Genomic DNA, 22,933 nt, shown 5'->3' on the forward strand with positions numbered 1-22,933 from the left:
GAGGATGTGTTATGGGGTGCTTTTCTGGTGACACTGTCTGTGATTTATTTAGAATTCAAAATGGCTACCACAGCATTCTTCAGCGATACGCCATCCCATCATGTTTGTGCTTAGTGGGAATATAATTTGTTTTTCAAGTGGACAATGACCCAACACAACTCCAGGATATGTAAGGACTATTTGACCAAGAAGAAGAGTGATGGAGTGCTGCATCAGACGACCTGGCTTCCACAATCTTCCGACCTCAACCAAATTGAGATGGTTTGGGATGAGTCGGACCGCAGAGTGAAGGAAAAGCAGCCAACAAGTGCTCAGCATATGTGGGAACTCCTTCAAGATTGTTGGAAAAGCATTAAAATGACAAACAGTAACATACTAGAATGACCTAAAATTATAAATCCCTTATTGGTCTATCACAGTCAGGCTAACCCAAGCTGTACTGTGAAAGTAGGTTAATAGTAGGCCCACGAAACAGACGAATGAGGCTGTCACGTTTCAAATTTTTATACGTTTTAGCTCTGTCTTTTTTTATATACAGAAATAACCAAATTGGATGTTATAAATCCACAACAATGTTTCATCTACGTCAGGATACCAGAGGTCTGGGAAAGGTCTGGGAGGTCTGGGAAAAATCGGAGAAATGTCGAATTTTGAGAGTTGTTACCCTTTAAATCAGGGGTGTCAAACTCAAATACCCAGTGGGCCAAAATGTAAAACCTGAACAAAGTCACGGGCCAACATTGAACAAATTAACCTTTTAATATGGACCCAAACAAGTTTTGCTTAATAATCCTGTTATGGATGATGCGAATTTTCGCAGCTTTTTGTTAAAAATCGCGCAACATTTCAAAGTCCTGCTACTCATGCCAGGAATATAGTATATGCATATGATAAGTATGTGTGGATAGAAAACACTCTGAAGTTTCTAAAACTGGTTAAATCGGGTCTGTGGCTATAACAGAACGTGTTTAGGAGTAAAAATCCCTGGTAAAACTGTTTACCAAAAACAAAAACAAAATATTCGTCCGCCATTCAATCAATTGTTTAAGACGAGAGAAAATATATGCGAACCCCCTGTAAACGCCTACAGCTTCCACACGATGTCACCATTGCTATCAATATCAGAATCATTTATCCCTGGTTACAACACAAATAGACCCCTCCCTTCTTCTGACGCACCACAGTATGTTGTGAAACTGAAAAAATGGACAATGTTTTCCAGACTTGCTGCTATCGAATACAGATCGCCCCGTGATCAATTTGATACATCATTAACGTTTATTAATACCTAAAGTTGGTTTAGAAATGTCATTTGAAGTGATTTGTAAAAGTTTATAGGCGACTTTTGTAATTTTAAAAAGTGACGTTGCGTCTTGTAAATGGACTTTTTGCAGCATCAGACTGGCCTTCAGCAAATTACATTTTGGGTATACAATGACGGATTTAATCGGGAAAAAGACCCAATTGTGATGTTTATGGGACATATAGGAGTGCCAACAAAGAAGCTCGTCCAAGGTAATGAATGTTTTATATTTTATTTCTGCGTTTTGGGCAGCGCCGGCTACCGCAAAATCTGTTGTTTACGTGTCGTGCTGGTATTTTGGGGGGTGCATGCTATCAGATAATAGCTTCTCATGCTTTCGCCGAAAAGCATTTTACAAATCTGACTTGGTGGCTAGATTCACAACGAGTGTAGCTTTAATTCAGTACCTGGCATGTGTGTTTTAATGAAAGTTTGAGATTTAACGAGTACTAAGTAAAGTACTATAGGTGGCGCTCTGAAATTTCCGCTGAGCTATCCCTGTGCAGGGATCACCTCCATAAGAAGTTTTAACATTGAATATGGAACAAGCATCGCTTATTACCATACAATATATAATTTAATAGTGGAGACATGCAAAATCGAATTTCAAATGAAAAAACACATCAATGGCATTCATTTATTAAATAAATAAAATTTAAATAAAAATTGTATGCCTATTTTCTATTTGCAGCCTTCTGATTTAAATACCAAAATAAACTTTTTCCACTGGCTAATAATTTTACATATAAAATGATAATAAATCAATCAACCATTCAAGCCCATGCCTTGTAGCAAGAAAAAGTGCATAAAGAAAACGTTAATTATTGCACACTGGTCTAATCTGATGTGCCCAAGCCAGATACCTGGCATCTCTTCTTGGATGCTAGTTCATCAATGTCTGGGCTCAAGCTCTGAGCTGAAGAAATCCTCAGTATCGAGCGAAGATGTTCATCAGTAAGACGTCTCCTGTGAGTTGTTTTGGTCATCTTCATCGAGGAGAAAAGTTGCTCGCATAGATAAGTGCTGCCGAACATGGAGAGCATCTGGGTGCGGAGCTGAGGCATTGTGTCAGGGATGAACCGTGGAAACTGTGCGGCGCCCACAGCATCATACTTTGACTTCAGCGTGTCGTTGCACTGGAGTTCAATCAGCTTCATTTGGATGTTGGTTGGTGCATTTTCCACATCAACTGCGAAGGGATTACTAAGCAGTTCAAACTTGCATTTCTGGGCATCGAAGTCGGCAAATCGCCGGCTAAACTCAGCGGCGAGAACACTGAGTTTTTCAGCAAACTGTGCGCATGGGAACACGGCGGTAGAGATCTGCGCTTTTATGGATTGGCAGCAGGGAAAATGGCAAGGGTTTCCTTGCAGCATCTGATTCTTCCACAGGCACAGTTTAGTTTTGAAGGCCCTCACTGCAGCGTACATGTCTGTGATGATGCGCCCCCGCCCCTGAAGCTGCAGGTTCAGCGCATCGAGATGGCTCGAGATGTCACAGAGAAAGGCCAGCTCACACAGGAACTTTTGCTCCCGGAGCTCTGCTGTATCCTTCCCTTTGGTTTCCAGGAATTGACATATTTCCTCACGCAGCTCGAAACATCTGTTCAGTACTTTTCCTCTGCTTAGCCATCTCACCTCTGTGTGATACGGCACGTCTGCGTATTCCGAACCACACTCCTCCAGAAAAGATTTAAACTGGCGGTGATTTAGACCTTTGGCTCTTATAAAGTTAACTACCTGTGTTACTGTGGTCATAACATGTTCCATCTTTAGGGCTTTGGCACACAGTGCTTCCTGATGTATGATGCAGTGGTAAACAGTTAGCTCACCTGCACAGTTCTCTTCCCGCATCTTCTCCCGAATCATGCCCACCAGTCCACTCTTTTTACCGCACATCGCTGGCGCACCATCTGTCGTTAATCCAACGAGTTTATCCCACGGCAGCTTTATTTCAGTTACACATTTGGAAACCTCCTCAAAGATTTCCTTTCCTGTGGTTGTGCCATGCATTGATTTGAATCCTAATAGCTCCTCCGTAACACACAGATTTGAGTCCACTCCATGGATGAAGACTGACAGCTGAGCAGTATCAGATGCGTCGCAGCTCTCATCCACAGCAAGGGAGAACGCAACAAAATCTTTTCCCTTTTCCATCAGCTGGTCATACAGATTGGTGGCAAGATCACATGTGCGATCAGCTACTGTGTTCCTGCTCAGGCTCACGTTTGAAAATGCTTGTTTTTTCTCTGGGCATACAAGGTCACAAACCTTCTTCATGCACTTTTTCATGAACTCTCCCTCATTAAAGGGCCGAGCTGATTTTGCGATCTCTGCTGCCACTATATAACTAGCCTTTACAGCAGCCTCGCTTTGTGATGTGGCTTTTTTAAACATATTCTGTTGTGAAACCAAACTTATTTTCATCTCCTCTACTTTCTGGCTCCTTTGAGTCATGTCCAGGTCCTTGTATTTGTCATGGTGTTTCGTTTCATAGTGTCATCTAATGTTGTACTCCTTACTTACAGCCACGTTGACTCCACAAACAAGACAAACAGGTTTGTCTTTTACATATGTAAACAGATATTCTGCCTCCCACTTGTCCAGAAAGCTCCTGTTTTCTGCCTTTCTTTTCGCCATTTTTGGGAAGGGTTAGCTCGCTGACAGTTGTAGCGTCTATGTTGCTATGACTACTGTCACAGAGGAGAGAGCGTTTCTGGGTCCTGTCCTGATTGGCGCGCGAAAACAGCAGAGCATTATGGGATTCGTAGTATTAGTGGTGAATGCGCTGTATAATACCGGCGGGCCAGCTCTAGTAGTAATTTGGTATTGTCTCGCAGGCCAAATATAATTACCCCGCGGGCCAAATTTGGCCCACGGGCCAGAGTTTGACACCCATGCTTTAAATCAACTGTTTAGGAATCTAGCACACTGTTGCTTAGTTAGCAGCAGTGCTTAAATTTGTAAATTGGAAGGTGCAGGAACAAAAAGTGAGCCTGAGAGGGGAGTGACCTGGGGACCTCTGAGGTACCTGAACACATGAATGAAAAATCACTTTCGCATACTGGCATAGAGCAGTACATCAGCGAGAGGCGCTTGCAGAGGTGGGGAACATTTTTAGTGTCCTAGGGTCTGGGCAAAAATGTGCCTTCATAAATACATTTCATGACTGGAGACTTTAGCAGAAACTTTTTTAATACATCAAAATTTATCAAAATGGCAAGCTATACTTTGACACTGACAAACTGAGAATCTGAGATCAATAAAAATGACATTGTCTTGAATCAATCAAAATTCTAGGCCTATATATGTGGAGACACACATATTGTCACGTTCTGACCTTTATTTCCTTTGTTTTGTATGGTCAGGGCGTGAGTTGGGTGGGCAGTCTATGTTTCTTTTTCTATGTGTTGGGTATTTCTATGTTTCGGCCTAGTATGGTTCTCAATCAGAGGCAGGTGTCATTAGTTGTCTCTGATTGAGAATCATACTTAGGTAGCCTGGGTTTCACTGTGTGTTTGTGGGTGATTGTTCCTGTCTCTGTCTCTGCACCAGATAGGACTGTTTTTGGTTTTCCACGTTTATTGTTTTGTAGTGTTTATCTTTGTTTATTAAACATGAATCAATATAATCACGCTGCGTTTTGGTCCACCTCTACTTCACCCCAGGAAAACCCTTACACATATTGTACAATATGAGGAGGAAATTATAGTCCTAAAAAAACTTTCCAGTTTCACTGACTCACCCAATGATGCGCTCGTGCCCAAAGCTTATCTCTCTTTTGATATACAGACCCTAAAAAACAATTATCTTCACTCAATAGGACTATTTGGAAGTTGATAACTTTGTAGCCTACAGACAGACTAGTCTTCTCTTTTCAGCAGAATCTGTGTTTTCCCGTGATTGTATTTGAATTACTGCGAAAGGCCTTTTTTGGCTGACAGCAGAAATTATATATCTTTGGCAAATGTATTTCAATGCATCAGGGGTGATGCGACACCTCCAGCACCCTTCCAGCGGCTATGATTCTATAAGTAAATCAATTATTAAGTGCAACGCTGGAGACATGAGAGTTGCATGCTCATGTCTATCAGACCAAGGCGAAAGATCATATAAAGTGAATCTCATTCTAGTTTTGTGAGAGATACAGGCACACTTCTCTCTCTCACCACAGCAATGGCCACGCGTTGATCTATATAGACTACAATGTTGTGCAAACCATCAACCCGGGCCAGCCTCACACAAATCAATTCTAAGAATATCAAGCACTGTTGTCACATATCATTTTTTAGGGTGCCGCCATCAGATGTACATAGAATCAATTTGATTGAACTCTGATTGCTTTAAAAAAAAAAAGGGAAAATAATGTTTAATGTCATGAGAGGTACCGGATCCTTTTGAACAGGTTCTGGAATGAAACAGTCCAAAACTGAGAGGTGCCGGATCCTGTTCGGGTGGGATCCTGTTCAAATTAAACACTGTTAAGCAGTGTTTCTGTAGCGCACAGGAGAGTTTGCAAAACAAATGGCCACTGGATTAACGCAAATAATCATGACATCATTCTGCCAGCTACTTTGTAGTTAGTTAACATTTAATTGAGAAGGTTTTTGGGAAAGCCTTTCCAAAAGACGGTTAGGCCTAAGACGGTTAGTGACGCTATTTTTTTCCTGTTCATTAATTGTTTGGATGTTTTACTTCATATTATGAGGCATGTCTTACCTTGCGTCAAAGTAGCCAATAGCCAAAATCCCACCATTGACCATAGACTTCCTCATATGCGTTCTCTTGTTTTATTGGTTTTCTTTCATTGTTTCTTTCAACTTTCTTTCATTCTCTAGCAGCCAAAGGCACCATCCTAGTCATATTAACAACCCATCACAGTTGTTGCAACTTTAGATCTCCCCCTTTTCCAAATTTCTAATGAAAATGTCAATCTCTGTCCATGAAACCGCTTGCATGAGCAGTGCACATTTTAGAACAGTGTTTTCACACAGATTGCATTTTGGAACATTTGCACATAGGCCCTTGCCATGTACACATTGCTGCGCTTAAAATGTGAAGAAACAATAGTTTATCAATATTTTAAGCTAAAGATTCTGATCTGTTCCCTCTGGCTTATTTATTGATACAGGGTATACCTCCACTACACTACTTTAATAAACATTGTGGGAATTAAAAAGTGAGTGTACATGCATTTAACCTCCTCTACACCACTGGTTCTGCTGCAGGTGGCAATTCACCTGCTGTACTTCGATGAAAAACATTGTATTTGATTTGATTAGAATCCCTATTATTTATTTTATTTAACCTTTATTTAACTAGGCATTTGCGACAGCTAACACAAAACAAATTACAGACAAAAGACTTAGCCTGGCACTACAATTTACATACGTTTTAAAACATTAACATGTAGTGTGTGTGCATCAATCAGTTACACATACATGTCACTACATACACACAAGTAGGTCATATGGGGGAGAGGCATTGTGCCGTGAGTTGTTGCTTTATTCGTTTTTTTAAGGGAGTTCCTGTAAAGACCCCTGGTGGCATGTCTGGTGGGGTAAGTGTGTGTCAGGGCTGTGTGTAAGTTGACAATACAAACCATTTGGAATTTCCAACACATTAATGTTTCTTATACAAACAAGAAGTGATGTATTCAGTCTTTCTTCAACTCTTAGCCAAGACAGACTAGTATGCATAGTATTGATATTAGCCCTCTGATTACAATGAAGGGCAAGACGTGCCGCTCTGTTCTGGGCCAACTGCAGCTTAACTAGGTCCTTCTTTGCAGCACTTGACCACATGACCGGACAATAATCAAGATAAGATAAAAATAGAGACTGCAGGAGTTGCTCTGCTTTTTTGACACCACACTCCACAAAGCATCTCTTTATAGTGGACAGACCACTCCCCATCTTTACAACCATTGAATCTATATATTTTGACCATGACAGTTTACAGTCTAAGGTAACACCAAGTAATTTTGTCCCTAAACTTGTCTCACATCTTACGTTATGCCTCAGCCGGCTCGTCAGGCTCACCTGGACTCCATTACATACATGGAGGGACCAATTTGACATTTCCCATATGATTGATGAGGATCTCCATATGGCAAATGTATGGTCCCTTACTAGACATCCGCAAGTGATGTTAAAATAGGCCGATGGCCTCAGGCCGTTTGCCTGGGCCAGCTCTTCCGGGAAGTAATCAAATTAAGTCTCTCAGACATTTGGTTTCCGTTTTATATTTATATATATTTTTTGTCATTTTTCCGCTGTACCGGACAATTCCACTAGATGGCAACTGGCTGCTTATTGCAAATGGACAAAACATCACCAAGTGACATGGCCATTTCTACTAAATGGAAAGACTTTGAAGACGAGACTCGGTGAGCACGGGTTTGGCCAAATGGCCTTTTAGCCCAGAAACAAGATTGAGTTAAGGCCCATTTTCTTGGATTCAAGGTCAAAAACGGTAATAGAGCACTAATTTGACCGCTTCACGTCAAAGTACATAAACTTACGGTGTAAGGAAAAAAAGAACTAGCCAGTAATTTATGAGAAATCGTACAATGTACAATTGGTGATGGTTAAAGACATTTTTAGAGAAAAAAATATAGATCCATTTGCGGCGTGTTCAGATGAATCTGTTAAGGTGGGTTTCGGAGCTCTACGTGATTTCTGTAATTTTCTGAACTCACACATACACAGTCAATGTATGACACAGTATGAGGCTTACAGACACACAGAGCCTGCAATCGTTATCTGCGTTCGAACTATCAAAGAACTGTCAGACCTAGAGCTCTGAAACGTTATATACATATTCCGGAGCTTAAGTCTATAGTGCACGGTGAGTTATGTGGCTCTAGAAGGTTCTCAGGCTGAGAAACAGCCTCGTACATTTGCAATGACTTCAATTAATTTTGACCATCATGAAAATGACGACATTTAGAAAAGTCTAGGTGCATTGAAACCGCCTTGGCCCATAGAGATGGACCCTAAAGTTTTTGTCCGATAGCTCATTCAGGAACCCCGTAGCAACACCCGGATTTTCAGCAACGGATTTTCAGCACTAATTAAGGTTGCTGCTCATGGTTCGAATGACCTATCGAGCTGAAACTCGGGATGCGGAGCTGCCGCAGCTAGGCCTACACATAATGTCAGACTTGGACCCGCAGCTAGAGCATAACTATGTGTTTTAAGTTTTTATTATGGTTTAAACAGAAGGCACTGTGAATTTTGGGCCTGCTCTGAAATATGTGATAGTTGGCTTTCTAAATGAGTTGTACAAAGTGGGTTTGGTGTCAGTATGTATCGGTTTGGTGTCAGAATGATATCTTATTGACTGATGGACGCTGACTTGATGGCTGACTTTTGTCCGTTTGCAATAAGTTTAAACAGTGATGAACCATCACCAAAATGACAGACTGAAATCATAACTTAAAGTGTTGGCAAATGGCATCACCGTAGTCTCTAGGCCGTGCCGAGTTCAAGGAGATGCCCCACTTGATCGTAGCTCACTCTGTCTGACCGCAGCAACCGTGCAAATAGCAGGCCCGGAATGAAGCCTGACTAGTAGTGATTTTTTTATTCATTTTATTTTATTTTTTATTTCACTTTTATTTAACCAGGTTAGCTAGTTTTTTTACAACTGCAACCTGGCAAAGATAAAGCAAAGTAGTGCGACACAAACAACAACACAGAGTTGCACATGGAATAAACAAGCATACAGTCAAAGTATATATACAGTGTGTGCAAATGGCATGAGGAGGTAAGGCAATAAATAGCCAATAGTAGCGAAGCAATTACAATTTAGCAGATTAACACTGGAATGATAGATGAGCAGATGATTATGTGCAAGTAGAGATACTGGTGTGCAAAAGAGCAGAAAAATAAATTAAAAACAATATGGGGATGAGGTAGGTAGATTGGGTGGGCTATTTACAGATGGACTATGTACAGCTGCAGCGATCGGTTAGCTGCTCAGATAGCTGATGTTTAAAGTTTATGAGGGAAACATAAGTCTCCAGCTTCAGCGATTTTTGCAATTCGTTCCAGTCACTGGCAGCAGAGAACTGGAAGGAAAGGCAGCCAAAGGAGGTGTGGCATTGGGGGTGACCAGTGCTGGAACGCGTGTTGTTATTGTGACCAGTGAGCTGAGATAAGGCAGAGTTTTACCTAGCATAGCCTTATAGATGACCTGGAACCAGTGGGTCTGGCAACGAATATGTAGCGAGGGCCAGCCGACTAGAGCATACAGGTCGCAGTGGTGGGTGGTATAAGGGGCTTTGGTAACAAAACGGATGGCACTGTGATAGACTGCATCCAGTTTGCTGAGTAGGGTGTTCGAAGCTATTTTGTAGATGACATCGCCGAAGTCGAGGATCGGTAGTATAGTCAGTTTTACTAGGGTAAGTTTTGCGGCGTTAGTGAAGGAGGCTTTGTTTGCGAAATAGAAAGCCAATTCTAGATTTGATTTTAGATTGGAGATGTTTAATATGAGTCTGGAAGAAGAGTTTACAGTCTAGCCAGACACCTAGGTATTTGTAGTTGTCCACATATCCTAGGTCAGAACCGTCCAGAGTAGTGATGCTAGTCGGGCAGCCGGGTGCGTGCCGCGAACGGTTGAAAAGCATGCATTTGGTTTTACTAGCGTTTAAGAGCACTTGGAGGCCACGGAAGGAGTGTTGTATGGCATTGAAGCTCGTTTGGAGGTTTGTTAACACAATGTCCAAAGAAGGGCCAGATGTACACAGAATGGTGTTGTCTGTGTAGAGGTGGTTCAGGGAATCACCCGCAGCAAGAGCGACATCGTTGATATATACAGAGAAACGAGTCGGCCCGACATTTGAACCCTTTGGTACCCCCATAGACACTGCCAGAGGTCCGGACAATAGGCCCTCCGATTTGACACACTGAACTCTGTCTGCGAAGTAGTTTGTGAACCAGGCGAGGAAGTCAATTGAGAAACCAAGGCTAATAAGTCTGCCGATAAGAATACGGTGATTGACAGGGTCGAAAGCCTTGGTCAGGTCGATGAAGATGGCTGCACAGTACTGTCTTTTATCGATGGCGGTTATAATATCGTTTAGTACCTTGATTTAATGATACTTTGGACATAAAGCGGCCTCTGGGTCACACAGAGATACGCCGTTTTTGATGGGCTCATCGGGGGAAGGTTGGGGTGGACAAGCCACAGAGTTATTCTAGCTGCGTGCACCGGTTCATGTAGTCTGACACATACACGTTTTTCCCTAAGGATAACATGGGTTTACAGGTTATGCTCTAACTCTGCTTCTGTGCAGGCCATTTTCTAAATTCATTTTGCCACGTGTTCAGGGTCACCTGTACCTCTACAGATGTCAACATGAAAAGATTGAATGGTCCCCTTCATATCCTAAAGGTGAAATGTGAACTTTACCATCAATTAGGGCTGAAATCCCCAAATTAAATAATCACAGAAAGGGAAACAAATGGCATCACCATAGTCTCTAGGCCGTGCCTAGTTCAACGAGATGCCTCACAAGATGCACGGTCTGACTGCAGCGTACACGCAAAAAAGTAGGCCCAAAATGAAGCCTGCCCTAAATTTGAGGGTGACAGTGGCAGAACCGTTAAGGTTAGAAGCACAATTCAACCACAGGAACGTTCCTAAGGTCCTCCCGATCTGTGCAAGCCTAACCTTGACTGTGTGGAATTAACACTTAACAGTGAAAACAGGGTGTTTTCTTCTAACAGTTTACAATGACATCTCTCCCCATGGGAATACATTGCATGCTCTCCCAACGTCAACCTGAAGCCTATGTGGGTTATGGATGCCATATCAAATGGTATTCGATGACAATCCATCAGGCCACTATAAGGACTACCTGTGTTGATTCTGAGCTTCCTGAAGCAAACGGAAGTGGTTAAATTCACCCTAAAAGTGGTTTTGATATACCCAACCTGCAGTTTGTGAATACACTGCATTCAACCTTCTGTAAATCAGTCAGTTTTTAATGTAAAGACTTGAAACTCAGGATTCTGTAAAAGCCTATCCCAAAGAGGATAGGCTTTTACTTTCAACCGGAAGCGCTTTAAATTGAGGTCATAGGGGCTGTTTCGAATGGTTAAAAAGGTCACATCTTTCCAAAATGTCATGTGTGATTAGGCAAACCTCATGAACTGTAAATCAGTAATATCTCCCATCAGATTTCCAAGAAAAACACACACACACACACAGCAAGGATGGAGTAACAGAACAGAACCTGCAATAGAAAAACTACCACTGCTCGACCATCCCGAGTTCAAAGGCCCAGTCAATTGGGCATTTCTGAAGTATATTAGAGCATGTCCAAGTCATGATGGTAAATGCCCATTGTAAGACATTGCAAATGGACAGCCGTGCACCTGGTAATCTGAACAGGTACCAGGAGCAAATTTTTAAATAGTTTAAATGCCTTTAGGGGAGTGCAAGGGGTCCATGGCCGGGTAGGGAGCAACCCCCACCCAGGCCCATCCAATAGGTTGGTCATTTAGGATTTTCAAAAAATATTTTATAAAAAGACCGTCTCATTGCACCAAATTCTTACTTCCTATGATCAAACATGACAAATAGACCTTCTAGGTTGATTCAGGGTTTAAAATAGTGATATATATCATTTGGTCAGTATAAATTCCATTTGGACATGGTTCACTTTTGGGTTCGGAAACCGATTTCCTATGATCATATATGGCAAATGCACATGACATCCTGATTTGGTACTTTCAATACTTATGTATGGCATTTGAACATTTCTTATGCCATTTGGCCATGGTTCACTGACTTCGGATTTCCTATGATCATACATTGCAAATAGACAAAACATAGGCCTTATGGACAAACTCAATAAAATAAGACAAAGGTATGTTCATTCGGCTATTATATATATATATATATATATATATATATATATAATTGACAACCAAAAAATGTGAAAACATATTGCAAAACGGTCCAAAAAGCCCATTTTTAGAGGGGGTTGTATTTTTTGTATTTTTTTTTTTTGATTTTCACAATTTGACCCTTGGGCCTTGGGACTTTGTGTCCATTTTCAATATTAAAATCTATGGTGGAGCGCGCTCGCCATCTTTGGATTTTTTTGTATGACACTTGACATTTGCCATATGCCACTTGCCATATGGTTTGGATGAACTGCCGCCCATTTGAGTGTTATTTGCGATTGTGTATATGTTTTGTCCAATACCAATATGTTGCCATTAATTTCTGTCAATTTCATGGGGGTTTTCACTTACCTTGTTGATTGCCCCTCCTATATCTGTCTGTTCCTCAGTTAGATCCCCGTGTCTGCATTATTGTCATTTTATTATCCCCTGTCCAGAGGCTGTCCGTATTCTGTTCCTGTCCATATTTCATTAAATGTTCACTCCCTGTACTTGCTTCTCGTCTCCAGCGTCTGTCCTTACAGTATGCATGTTCAACTAGTCTACCTTAATGGTGTTATACTGGCACAGTTCAAATGTCATTAAAACTGTGCAATGGCGTATACTTTATTATCTTTCTTTGCCTACAGACAATACTGTGTGGTGCCTGGGCTTCTTTCTGGACTGGATTCTTTTGCCTGCATGTGTCATTCTAGCAGAACTGTATCCACTGAACTGTGTTCCTCTCGAGGGAAAGGAGGCGGTCCCGCACACCTGTGGGCACGTAGGTGCTGTTTTCCGGTTATTCCACTGGCGCGATGATGCGGAACGGAGGGTTATTGGGGGTCTCCTTTCCCTGCCTCTCCTCTGCGTCATAGAGGCGACACAGGGCGTCCGCCTCCACAGTCTTCGAGCCCAGCCTATAGGAAATTGTGAATTGGAACCTGGCAAAGAATAGAGCCCATCTGGCCTGTCTCGGGTTTAGCCTCTTCGCTGCACTGATGTACTCCAGGTTGCGGTGGTCCGTCCACACCAGGCAAGGGTGTTTGGACCACTCCAGTCAGTGCCTCCATGCCTTCAGAGCCTTCTTGACCGGCAAGAGTTCCCGGTCCCCTACGCCGTAGTTCCTTTGTGCAGTGCTCAGCTGCTTAGAGTAGAAAGTGCAGGGCAACAGCTTTGGAAGGGTTCCTGTGTGCTGGGACAGCACTGCCTCGATTCCTACTTTGGAGGCATCCACCTCGACGATGAAGGGGAGTGAGGAGTCAGGATGTGCCAACGCAGGAGCAGTGGTGAAACATGCCTTCAGCGTCTCGAACGCACTCCCCGCCTCCGCCGTCCAACGAAGCCGCAGTGGACCTCTCTCAGTGGGGAGGTAAGAGGCGCGACCACCGTGCTGAAGCCCCGGGTGAACCTGCGGAAATAGTTGGCGAACCCCAGGAATCGCTGGACTGCTTTCAAAGAATTGGGGGTGCGCCATGACCTGACTGCGCTGATGCGTGGCTCCTCCATCTCATCTCCCTCTGTGGAGATGAGATAGCCCTGGAATTTTTTTTTATCCTGTTTAACATATAGATCATGCTCCAACAGTATTCTCAGCACAGACCTGACTAACGAGACATGCTGGACACGGTCAGCAGAATAGACCAAAATGTCGTCTATATAGAGCACTATGCCCTGTCCAAGCATGTCCCAAAACACTTCATTGATGAAGGCCTAGAAGACTGAAGGAGCATTAGACAGGCCAAAGGGCATTATGAGATACTCGTAATGACCTGTGGTAATGGGAAAAGCAGTCTTCCATTCATCGCCTGCACAAATGCGCTCCTCATGTCCAGCTTCGTGAAGTACTGCATCCCGTGTATTTGTTCGATGATGGTTGGGATGAGGGGTAAAGAATAGCTGGACTTGACGCTGGCCTTGTTCAGTGTTCGATAATCAATGCAAGGGCACAGTCCCCCATATTTCTTCTTGACAAAAAAGACTCTTGAGGAGGCAGATAAAACTCTGTTGGAGACTCTCCTGTACATAGGTCTCCATGGCCTTAGGTCTCCATGGCCTTGGTGTCCGCATAGGAGAGGGGATGGACATGTCCTCTCGGGAGGGCTGCATCAGACAACAGGTCAATGGCACAGCCCCAGGGGCGATGGGGAGGCAGGCATGTAGTCTGGGTCTTTGAGAAAACCCGGTGCAGATCCTGGTACTCCTCTGGTAAATCCACTTGAGGAGCACAGTCCGGGCTTTCCACCGTAGTGGTGTTGACAGACACCGCGAGACACCTCCCCTGACACTCCCGCGACCAACCCAGCAGTCTCCTCTCGAACCAGGAAATAACCGGGTTATGCAAACTCAACCAGGGGAGACCTAAAACAATGGGGTGCATGGGGGTGTCTGTAATTAAGAAAATGATCTGTTCTGAATGAGTGTCATGGGTCAGAAAAGGAACAGGGAATTTAATGGGAAAACACACTCAGGGAATTTGATGGGAAAACACACTGGTTGATATGACAGACAAGGAGAGGAGACCTTGCCTCCTACCTGGGTTGGCGCAGGGGATTTCCCCGGCTTGTCACCTCCTCGCCTCCTAGGGGTCAGAGAGCAGTTCGGGGAGAAATGACCCCTTCCTCCATAATAGAAGCAGAGGCCCAGATTCCTCCTTCTCCTATGCTCTGCCTTGGGTAAACGTGCTTAGCCCACCTCCATTGGCTCTGGCCACGGAGCAGGGGTAACCATGAGCTCCAAATTCCATGCAGGTCTTCTTCGGGACTGCAGGAGGTTGTCCAACCGGATCGCCATGCTGATGAGCTGGTTGAATGACAGGTTGACATCACGGCAGGCTAACCCCAGCTGTACCTCCTCCCGCAGTCCACTGCGGAAAACGGTGACCAGAGCCAACTCGTTCCATCCAGTGGACGCCGAGATGGTCCGGAACTCCAGGGCGGACTCCGAGGGTTTCCTAGATCCCTGGCAAAGTCGGAGTAGACGCTCACTCTCCTCTCGGCCCTGCACAGGATGATCAAACACTGAGCAGAAGAGGAGGGTGAAGCACTCATAGGACTTGACCTCGGCTCCGTCCATCTCCTAGACCGCGGTACCCCAGTCCAGAGCCCGTCCGGTCAGTGCCGAGATGACGGTGGCAACCCTGTCTCTTCCAGAAACAGCCCGGCTTAGCGAGCAAGTTACAGGTCGCATTGTAGAAGCAACACCTTGTATCTTGCTGGTGCCTGACGAAGTGCTCCGGGAGGGACAGGGGTATTCCACGGACCGTCTCCGATGGAACGGAGGTAGGTCGTGGTGTGGGAGCTGGTACCGGGATCTGTGCTGGAGACTGGAGGGACTGCACACTCCCCTCCAAGCGGAGGATGGTTGCCAGCACACTGTCCATGGCGATACCGAGTCTGGAGAGACAGTCTTTGTGGTGCTGTACTGTCCCTACAATGTTCGCCAGCTCGGTCTTTCCTGCTATCTCCATTTTGCGGGTCAGTGATTCTGTCACACTGGTATAAAGATTTTGGAGACAGGCGTATTACTACACAAGATGGATTTCTAATTACATTGACTTATACAACTTTTTTAAATAGCTTGTAGGTTATGTGTGGAAGCCAGGAGATGGTACATGTGTTAATGTTAATGAACGGACAATTACTGTGAGACTGACCAGTTATTGCTTGACAATCACCAGCTGACAAAATTTCATGACCGCCACAGCACTAGTTGTGACAGAGGGAGCTGTCAGTTTTTGTGCAGATATGGGATATATATTTTAAAATAGATTATAAATATTGTTTATTTATTTATTGTCTTATCACGATGGAGCGGTCCTCAACCCTGTACTGTAGACACCCACCTGAGTGACCCAAACACTAAGGAGAAATCCTTATCGGTTTTATAGGCCTACTGCAAGTAGCACACTACAGCAGCACTGCCCCCTCAAGTGTCTGAGCCTGCCTGGCAGGATTGCTCCAACAAAGCCAAAGCCCTCGGATAAGTGAGCATCATATACAAAGAATTTCTCAAAGCTGCTAATGAGAACCGTGACAACCTTTTACCTAGCCGGTGGCGATTCCGGTGGGGTGTCCCCACCCAGGCAGTAGCAGTGCTGGCAATAATAGCTGTAGTAACCCATTGGGAGGGGGTCAGACTCGGACATTCAGATAGGGAGGAAATGATTGTGGTGTGTCTGAGCGCCATGAGCTAGGACTTGACATTGGTAAAAAAAAATATTGCAACATTTTGCATGCCTTCTCAACAGCTACAACTGTATAAGTATTCTATTGAGTTGGGTTTGAGCTTGTGGTTGTCTTTGGGGGAAGGTTTGGCAGTGTGTGTGTGTGTGTGTGTGTGTGTGTGTGTGTGTGTGTGTGTGTGTGTGTTTTCACATCTGTTGCTATGGGGTAATGATGTTAGAGAAAATACAGGATGAATCACAATAATTGTTTTCCAATGATAATAATTGCTTGTCAAACCTGGCTTTAGGTGACAATCCTTCATATGAACTGCCAGCATTATTAGCATATTATTCGTTCATTGTGGAAATAAATAATCATTTGCACAATTTTTTAATATACTGCCATAGGATACAGGTGGATAGGAGTCTCTGTATATTATGATACAGAGAATTTAGACTTGTATCTCATTATGTTAAATGGTGAAATAAGTATAGCCAGTTATAACTGTAATGGCTTAGTAGATCATAAGAAAATACTATCTATATTTACCTGGCTAAAAGAGAACAAATATAATATCTATTGTTTACAGGAAACTCATTCAACTGTTTTAAATGAAATTGTGTAGAGAAAGTGCTGGGGGGTTACCTCTACCATGGACAAAGAAACTCAAAAGGGGTGATGATATTAATTAACAACCATTTTGATGTGAACGTGCAAATTGTAAAAACAGATCTGCAAGGTAGATGGATTATTTAAAATATGTTATTGGACCATAAACATATTTGGCTCATTAATCTATACAGTCCAAATAATGATGAGCCACAAATATATGTAATAATTGATCAAACCTACAAGCAGTGCAAGACTCTATTGTTATGGTCGGAGATTATAATATATATTTTTTTAAATACCTCAATAGATCATAAAGGAAATCACACTACAATTTTTTTCCTTTTCCAATTTTCCTCCGTGCAACTGGTGATCTGAAATGTGCATCTGGTAACCCAAAAATTTAAATATGGTGATTTCATTATGTCCATTTGTTTATGTTTTCTTACTTTTTCAAAGTCACTGTGCATTTGCAATATGTTTTAATGGGCAGGTACCATCACGAATTTGTCATGCTATAAAAATCCTGCAGGAATGTGAAATTGACTGGCCCGATGAACTCGGGATGGCTTTGCAGTGATTCTGGTTCATCTCAATCGCTCGTTAGGGTAGATTTCAGAATGTCACTTTTGGTGATGGTACCTCACTGTTTAAACATATTGCAAATGGACAAGAGTCAAGTGGACAAGAGTCCATCAGTCAATTAGATATCATTCTGACACCAAACTGATACAAACTGACACCAAACCCACTTTTTCCAACTCGTTTAGTAGCCAACTATTACATACTTCAGAGCTGGCCCAAAATTCACAACGCCTTCGGTTCAAACCATAAAAAAAACATAAAACACGTAGTTACGTTCTAGCTGCGGGTCCATTTCTTATGTTATGTGTTGGCCTAGCTGAGGCGACCCCGAATCCCAAGTTTCGGCTCGATAGGTCATTTGGTGTCCGAGAAAAACCCTAATTGGTGCTGAAAATCCAGTTTTTTCCATGACTTGCTACGGGGTCCTTGAATGAGCTATCGGACAGAAACGTTGGGGTCTGTCTATATGGGCCGAGACGTTCGCAATGCACCTAGTCTTGCGACTCTGGGACATTTCTAAATGTCGTCATTTTCGTGATGCAAAAATTAATTGAAGGTATTGCAAATGTACGAGGCTGTTTCTCGGTCCGAGAACCTTCTAGAGCCACCTAACTCACCACGCACTATCGACATGAGGTCTAGAACAGGATTCTAAAGTTTTGGAACTGTAGGTCTGACGGTTCTTTAAAAGTTCCAACAAGGTTAACTAATGCAGGCAGTGTATGTCTCTACGCACCCCAAAGGGTCCATCCTTCCTAGCTGTGTGTGTGTGATTTAGTTTTCCTTTGAAATTTTATGGGAAAAATGACTGATTTACAGTTCATGGGGGTTGCCTAATCACACATATGAAGTTTTGGAAAGATCAGACTTTTTTAACCCCTCGAAACAGCCCCTGAGACACCAATTATGGCATTTCCGGTTGGCACAGGAAGCTATATATAAACATTTACACTGGGTTAAATGCACTATGTCTATCAAACTGCAGGCAGGGAATGGGTATACACTTTTTGATTTTAACCACTTCCGGTTGCTCCAGGAAGCTTAGAATCGACACAGGTAGACCTGATAGTGGCCTGATGGACTGGTACCGAAGACAGGTTCATACGGCATTCATAACCCATATAGGCTTCAGGTTGAATTTAGGGGTGCAGGCAATGTATTCCTATGGGGAGAGAAGTCAATGCAAACTGTTTGATGTAAACACCTTCTTTGAACTATTAAGGGTTAATGCCACACGGTCAAGGTTAGGCTTGCACGGATCGGGAGGATTTTAGGAACATTCCTGTGGTTTAATTTTTCTTCTCACCCTAACGGTTCTCTCACTGTCACCCAAAATCAAATGACGTTGTGGGGCATGCTTCATTTTGGGCCTACTTTTCTAATGGTCGCTGCGCCTAGACCGAGCGAGCTACGGTCAAGCGGGATATCTCGTTGAACTCGGCACGGCCTAGGGATTATGGTAATGCCATTGCCTGCTCTCTGTGTCTTTAAGCACCGCACTTTGTCACTCCATCCTTCCTGTGTGTGTGTGAGGGAGCTTTTCTTTGAGATCTGTTGGGAGAAATGACTGACTTACAGTTTATGGGGGTTGCCTACTCACACATATGAAGTTTTGAAAAGATCTGACCTTTTTAACCCTTGGAAACAGCCACTATGACACCATTTAAGGCACTTCCGGTTGGCACAGGAAGCTATAAATAAACTCATATCCTGATTGGGGTATGCTTTTACAGAATCCTGAGTTTTAAGTCCTTACGTTAAGAACTGAGTTATTTACGGAGGGTTTAGTATGTGTGTGTTATTTCAGAAAATCATAGAAAATCACAGAAATCTCGCAGAGCTCCACAGCACACTTTAAAAAGATTCGTATGAACACCCTGCAACTGGATCTGTAACTGTTGAAAAAAAAACTCCTATTTGTGCACATCACCAATTTGTCATTGTACCATTTCTCTTAAATGACGATAGATAAATGGCCGGTTCTTTTTTTATTGACACCGGAGGCTCCTTGACTTTGACCTGAAGTGGAAAAATAATTTCTCTATTTCCATTTTGGACCTTTAATCCCAGAAAAATGGCCATAACTCAAAAACCGTTGAGGCCTAGATGCCATCTTGTTCGGGGCCAACTGCCCATTATGCCAAACCTACGCTCACCAAGTTTCGGCTTCGAAATATTTTCCGTTTTCGAGATAAGGCCCCGTCTTGATTCGTGATGTTTAGTCCAATTGCCATATGATTCCTTACGCCCTCTTGTGGGAATTTCCGGGATAGCGGAAAAATGGACCAAAACTTGTTTATTTTATAAAACGGAAACCGAATGTCCGACAAAGTTCATTTGATGACTTCCCGGTAGGTCCGGCCCTACCGCACGGCCCGACGCCGACCGCGAATTTTACAAACGTTTTCGGACGTCTAGTAAGGGACTGTACATTTGAAATATGGACTTTCTCACTAACCATACACAAAATGTCAAAATGTTCCCTTAGGTATGTAAAATACACTGTGTCCATAAAATGTGTATGTATGTACAGTGCATTCGGAAAGTATTGAGACCCCCTGACTTATTCCACATGTTGTTACGTTAAAGCCTTATTCTAAAATGTACTAAATGTTGTTTTAACTCATCAATCTACACACAAAACCCATAATGACAAAGCAAAAACAGGTTTTTAGAAATAGCGCATATACGTACAGTACCAGTTTAAAGTTTGGACACATTCAAGGGTTTTTCTTTATTTTGGACTATTTCCTACATTGTAGAATAATAGTGAAGACATCAAAACTATGAAATAGCATATGGAATCATGTTAAACAAATAAAAATGTATTTTAGATTTTAGATTCTTCAAAGTAGCAACACTTTGCGTTGATGGCAGCTTTGCATACTCTTGGCATTTTCTCAACCAGCTTCATCTGGAATGCTTTTCCAACAGTCTTGAAGGAGTTCCTACATTAAGGCATGATGAGCACTTGTTGGCTGCTTTTCCTTCACTCTGGGGTCCAACTCATCCCAAACCATCTCAATTGGGTTGAGGTTGGAGGATGGTGGAGGCCAGGTCATCTGATGCAGCATTCCATCATTCTCCTTCTTGGTCAAACAGCCATTACTCAGCCTGGAGGTGTGTTGGGTCACTGTCCTGTTGACAAATAAATTATAGTCCCACTAAGCGCAAACCAGATGGGATGGCGTATGGCTGCAGAATGCTGTGGTAGCCATGCTGGTTAAGTGTGCCTTGAATTCTAAATAAATCACAGACAGTGTCACCGGCAACTCACGCACACACCATCACACCTCCTCCTCCATGCGTCACGGTGGGAACCACAAATGCGGAGATCATCCCATTCATCTACTCTACATCTCTCAAAGTCACGGCAGTTGGAACCAAAAATCTCTCATTTGGATTCATCAGACCAAAGGACAGATTTCCACCGGTCTTCCATTGCTCGTGTTTCTTGGCCCAAGCAAGTCTCTTCTTCTTATTGGTGTCCTTCAGTAGTGGTTTCTTTGCAGCAATTTGACCAATGCAGGTGTAGAAGCATCAATTGTTCAAAGGAGACTGCATGAATCATGCAGTCTCCTTTGAACAATTGATGCTTCTACACCTGCATTGCTTGCTGTTTGGGATTTTAGGCTGGGTTTCTGTCTTTGTGCCATCAGCTGATTTAAGAGGGGCTTTATAAATAAATTTGATTGAGATGTGCACGTTACTTGAACTCTGTGAAGCATTAATTTGGGCTGCAATTTCTGAGGCTTGTAACTCCAATGAACTTATCCTCTGCAGCAGAGGTAACTCTGGGTCTTCCATTCCTGTGGCGGTCCTCATGAGAGCCAGTTTCATCATAGTGCTTGATGGTTTTTGCGAGTGCATCTGAAGAAACTTTCAAAGTTCTTGACATTTTCCTGATTTGACTGACCTTCACATCTTAAAGTAATGATGGACTGTCATTTCTCTTTGCTTATTTGAGCTGTTCTTGCCATAATATGGACTTGGTCTTTGACCAAATATGTACTATCTTCTGTATACAACCCCTATCTTGTCACAACACAACTGATGCTAATGCTCAAACTCATGAAAGAAATTCCACAGATGTACTTATAATAAGGCACATCTGTTAATTGAAATGCATTCCAGGTGACTACCTCATGAAGCTGGTTGAGAGAATGCCAAGAGTTTGCAAAGCTGCCCTCAGATAGGCGTCCCACTAGCGGGACAACTTCTGATGAAACTGGAGGGCACGCAATTCAAATAAATATTCAGAAAAATTATGGATATTAAACATTTAGGTACATATAAGTGTCTTTTATCGGTTGAAAGCTTAAATTCTTGTTAATCTATCTGCACTGTCCGATTTACAGTAGCTATTACAGCGAAAACATGCCATGCGATTGTTTGAGGACAGCGCCTCACATCAAAATATTTTTCCACCGGCACAGGTTTCATACATTAACAATTAAATTGTCACTTACTTTTTGAAAATCTATCTCTGATTCGTAATCCAAAGGTTCCTAGCTATAACATGTAGTGTCGTTTTGTTAGATAAAATCCTTCTTTATATCCCAAAAAGTCAGTTTAGTTGGCGCCATCGATTTGAGTAATCCACTTGTTCAACATGCAGAGAAAGGAAATCCGAAAATATACTCCTAAACTTTGTTTCAACAAGTCAAAATATGTTTCTATTTACTCCTCAGATACCCTAAAATGTAATCAAACTATAATATTTCTTACGGAAAGAAGTATGTTCAATAGGAAACCAATTTTAGCAGGTGTGTTCTGTCTTCATCACGCGAGCATACACAAATGTACAAGACTGTGTCCCTGTACTAAAACTGATATTTCTTATTTGTTTTGGAAGTTACAAGCCTGAAACCTTGAACATAGACTGCTGACACCATGTGGAAGTCATAGGAATTGCATCCGGGGAGCTAAAATTCAGTATGCCCCTATACTTTCCATTGTAAGGGCATGGGGTCTCTCTCCCCAAAAAATTATGGTTGGTTTTTATTTGGATCTGTTCTGTAATATTCTCCATCATTATTTTAACATTTCTACAAACTTCAACGTGTTTTCTTTCCAATGGAACCAATTTGGGGTAGTAATCACAAAATAAGCAAATATTTTTAAAGGGATACTTTGGGATTTTGTTAATGAGACATATATCTACTTCCCCAGAGTGGATACCATTTTTATGTCTCTGTCCAGTATGAAGGAAGTTAAAGGGCAGTGTCGCGAGCCAATGCTGACTAGCGTTAGCACAATAACTGGAAGTCTACTAGTATCTACTAGCATAAACTGTAACTCAGCAAAATTGTTGAAATTGTTTCATGTTGCATTTATATTTTTATTCAGTATAGATTGGTGCCAATCCTT

General features: G+C 42.6%; 1 long non-coding RNA gene across 1 annotated transcript in view; it reads left to right on the forward strand.

Moving 5' to 3' along the window:
- Positions 1–825: 825 nt before the first annotated feature.
- Positions 826–22,933, forward strand: part of LOC149976651 (uncharacterized) — a 91,706-nt gene continuing 69,598 nt past the window's right edge. The window contains exon 1 of the long non-coding RNA XR_016487225.1: positions 826–1,515. This is a non-coding gene — a long non-coding RNA (uncharacterized LOC149976651). The remainder of the gene's footprint in view (positions 1,516–22,933) is intronic.

The sequence above is a fragment of the Oncorhynchus mykiss genome, chromosome 16 (assembly GCF_057628025.1).
Source record: "Oncorhynchus mykiss isolate SJ-2025 chromosome 16, ASM5762802v1, whole genome shotgun sequence".
Classification (NCBI taxonomy): Eukaryota; Metazoa; Chordata; class Actinopteri; order Salmoniformes; family Salmonidae; genus Oncorhynchus; species Oncorhynchus mykiss.